The 4259-nt window shown below is 36.9% G+C and overlaps 1 non-coding gene across 1 annotated transcript; it reads right to left on the reverse strand.

The window, feature by feature from the left end:
* Positions 1-3089: 3089 nt before the first annotated feature.
* On the reverse strand, positions 3090-3948 carry serf2b (small EDRK-rich factor 2b). The gene is made up of 2 exons (XR_013909923.1): positions 3919-3948; positions 3090-3156 (listed from the first exon to the last, which is right to left on the reverse strand). It is a non-coding gene; the product is annotated as a small EDRK-rich factor 2b (transcript).
* Positions 3949-4259: the final 311 nt, after the last annotated feature.

The raw sequence follows: 4259 nt of genomic DNA on the forward strand, positions 1-4259 counted from the left end.
TGGATGTCAGAGGAAAATAGCCAGCTTAAATAACCACTCGTTACAAACAAGATATGCAGAAGAGCATCTCTGATCACACAACACATGGAACCTGGAAAACAATGGCCCAAAGCAGCAGAAGACCATATCGAGTGCTGTCAGTGATCCTCCATGAGTAGCAGTTGCAAGGAAGAAGAACTGCCTTTTTACCGGAAGACACCTCCAGCAGAACCATCGGCCTCAAAAAGAGAGAAAACCAGAATGCAGACACAAGGACAAAACAGACTATGACCGAGGGTTCTTTGTTTTGATTATGAGAGTAATTAATTCAATGAATTCTTATTGAATAATTGTCTTTTTATTTATAAAGTTATATGCATCAGGGCATAAAAATCATCTGAAGCTCAGCAGGTTCTTAAATTATTTAAATGATGACAATATATGACATATATATATACAGGGCAACTATAGCCAGGTGCTGCTATTCAGATGCATTTGATGAACTGATCATCAGCAAGACCAACTCTAGAAAAGCTCCATACTGTGGACACAAAACTTCAGTGACCTTGGTTATCCTGTTTAGGTCCATAGAGGGCTCCCCTGTTGACTGCAAGTACAATATAGAACATAAAAATTCATTATGCGGATCTTCAATGTAATCGAGGGGGACACACCTTCACCTAATCTCACTGCATTTATTGTCTTTATTTACTGCACACTGGAACTGATGATGGCCTCAGAAAGTTAGCTATTTCTTTCTGGAGCTCAGTTTTTCTTTTATTTATTTATGTATATGTTTATTATTTGAACAAATGCATATTGAACACTCAGTAGTGCAGTGACTTTTACAGGCTGTGTGCAGTTCTGAGCACCGTTTTGGTGGCTTCGCAAGAGTCAGAGATTTTATGAATATCATTTTGAAAATAGTGAGAAAGAAATGTCAATAAGAACGCACTAATTTTGCGTTAAGCTATGCGACATGGAGTACAATACTTCACACCTACACTGGAGTTTAGTTTCAGTTTCCTGGGTGGATTTGCCCGTTTCCATTTAGATTTTTGGCTTGAAAATGTTCTGTTTCAGTTTAGCTTTATGTGTTTTTTCTCAGGGAAAGGTTTTTAGATGTTAAGAATAGACATTACGTAACAATACTTTGGATCACATAGTATCCTAGTAACAAAAACACACCCTGTTTAACCACGAGAGAAGAGAACATTTCCTGTTTACCTTTTAGTTTTATGGGTGAACAGTATGTTTCTTTCAGGATCCAATTTATTTATTTTTCAGTGTCTTTTTCCCTAAACACCCACTTTCAGTTCACTATGATTCTGATGTTGATGCTGGTTCTGTTAAACATGGTTTACTACAAAAGTGAAATATAAAATTTCAAACAAAACATAGGTTTATGTTAAAAACCAAACATTTCCAAAGTCACAAATGACCCCACACAGCTCTCCAGTACCCTACCCCAACTATGAAAAGCTGTATTAGTAGACTGAATAACTAACGGCAGGATACACTTTAGAAATATCACAATTCAAGTAAATACGGTTGCTATGGTCATAAATGACCACACATAGTGGACTGTTTTCAGATATCTTTAATCTTTTGCTCTTGTTGCTCAATCCAGGTTTAACCTCATTTTAAGCCTTGTAGACACTGTCTTACAAGACCTGTTTTCTCCCTTCTAGTATATAAGTAAACAGCTATAAACACATCTGGAGCGAGGCCTTTTGTAGCTGTATTTATGACCCCACATTGTCCCTCAGTCTATACCTACATGTGGCACCATTACAAAGGTCCTTTGGTAAAAGACTCACTGTTAATATTGACATACTGATAATAAGTCAAACAAGTATGAAACAAACAAAAAAAAGATACACTTTATTTGAAACCAGCAGGGGACATCTTTGTACAAAAATACACAACTGTTACACAGATGCTTTGTGTTGAGAATTGTTCATCATTATTCTGCTCCTTACACCACTGATGCGCCCCTGCATGCAGCACCAAAGTGACACAACCGCTAACTTGCTCAGACATAATTTCATCGTGTAAAACAACAAATCCAACAAGCAATGTCATTTGCCATAGAGAGGAAAGTCAGATCCTGGATTCTTGAGTTTAGACAAAAATTAAAAGATCCTTTCTTATAAATATCAGGTAGAATGCTGAACAGGTTCTTGAGACACCGAGCTGAATTTGTCTCAAGACTTCATTCTTCACTTGGTCTTTCCTTTCCCTCCTTCATTTGCCTTTTTTTGCTTCTGTTGCATTATCTCTGCATCCCTGGAGGAGAAAAGGGAGACATTTCAAGAGAGGACAAGCTTTATTAGGAGACTGAAATGTGCGTGCACACACACAATCACATTATGTGTAATATATGTCTAACTGTTTGAAAGACAAATTCCTTGCCTAAAGTACTGCAACACACATTTTTGTTGTTGTTTGCTTGTTTGTTTTGGGGATTTTTGGTGGGGTTTAATTTACTCAAGCATAAGATGGTTTTGTGTGTTTATTATTATTATTATTATTATTATTATTATTATTATTGTTAATAAAGGTTCAGAAATATAGGATAAATAACTTCTGTTAGGTAAGACAACACTGATTCATTGCCTTTACTATTCAAGAACCAGTGCTTACACGTACAGAAGTTCCAATGAAAAAGCCAGAAACCCCTGAATATGGTGTACAGGGTTTTTTTCCCTTCACTTTTTTTTTAAAAATTAAGAATTATTTAAAAACTTAATAATTAGGTATGGAATTAATAAACCTTTGAATATATATATTACAATGATGTATAAAATATGTAATATATACATTTATAATTTTTGTATTTTCGTAAATATATAATAATGTACGCATTTTAATTAGACAATTATAATACAACTATAAAATAAAATAATTAAAAAACAAACTAATGAATTCTCCTAATTGTTAGTACATTTTACCTTTAACATGCGCACTATTTCCGTCACCTTGTGCTGTTTAGAAAACTATGCTTTGGTTTGTTTCGTTTGTGTGCATCCTACACTTCTTTAACCTCTTGCAGAGTGCAGGCTTACCTCTGTTTCCGGGCAGCTGCAGATAGCCCATCCTCATTTCTCTTGCCTTTAGTCTGTTCAGTATGCTTTTTAGCATTTTTCTGGCGTGCAAGCTCACGCTGGTTTCCTCCTGTCATGTCAATAAAAAGGGTAAAAACAACAACAACAACAAATCAGATGAAAAAGCTGCGCCTTGTAATGAGACACTTGACTTAAGTTGCTTCCAGCAAAAAAGAAGTAAAACACAAGCTGAATTTAAAAAAGAAAAAAAAAAGGAAATCTGTGTGTCTACAAATCGAATAGTTAAAAGAAAAACAGTATGCTATGATCTGCACGATGAAATATGAAGATGGTGCATCGCCCAAAAGCAGCCGACGTGGCAGAGAGGCGCTCCGGAGCATTTTCTTAACCAGAGCAACAACACAGAGGGCATCAAAAGAATTCGCTGCTATCATGGTTTTTTTCCAAGTTCATGTGCAGGATTTAAAAAAAATATTACTAGTAAAAACACGGAAGCTGCGTTTAGACCAGAACACCCATATTTTGTTTCTGTATTGCGTCCACACATACAGGCCAGGGCTCAGAGTAACGCCCGGACAACAAGCGACCCAAAGCCAACACACGTACAACGGGACGTTATGTAACACATGTTAGCAAAAGTCTATGTCCTTCATTAAACCAAATGAAACAGCCAAATTAATTGCGTCCTTAAGTTATTGCCCAAAACGACAATCCTCTATAGAATCTATAAAATAGGATAATGTATGTTACATGAAATAGACGGAACCCAAGTCGATCAACGACAACCATGGGTGAAAAATAACAAACACGGAAAACAAGCATCCGACCAAATACATGAATCCCTCAGAGCGTAATAAATGTCGGTACTCACTAGTCATTTTAGTGATCGAGTCTTCTTCCCCCAAAAATCCAGACGAGCTCAGCCAAAGGGCCGCTGACTCCCTTCTCGACGCTCCCGTTGCTGTTTTTCAGTTTGGTCGCGAGCCAAATATGCGCGAGACTTCCGCAAGAGAACCAGAACATTCCGCTGAGCCACACGGGACTGCACATGCGTCAAGTCTGGTCGTCAACATGCCACGACGGTGAAGTTGCAAAGGGGTGACTTTTTTAAATTATTATTTTTTTTTTTAACTTTTTAGCATTTTGCAAGGACTTTACAAATCATGTAGTCCACGTGTTAAAAAAATACAAAGACCATCAATGAACCGTATA

This window comes from Astatotilapia calliptera, chromosome 1, assembly GCF_964374335.1.
Source record: "Astatotilapia calliptera chromosome 1, fAstCal68.1, whole genome shotgun sequence".
NCBI lineage: Eukaryota > Metazoa > Chordata > Actinopteri > Cichliformes > Cichlidae > Astatotilapia > Astatotilapia calliptera.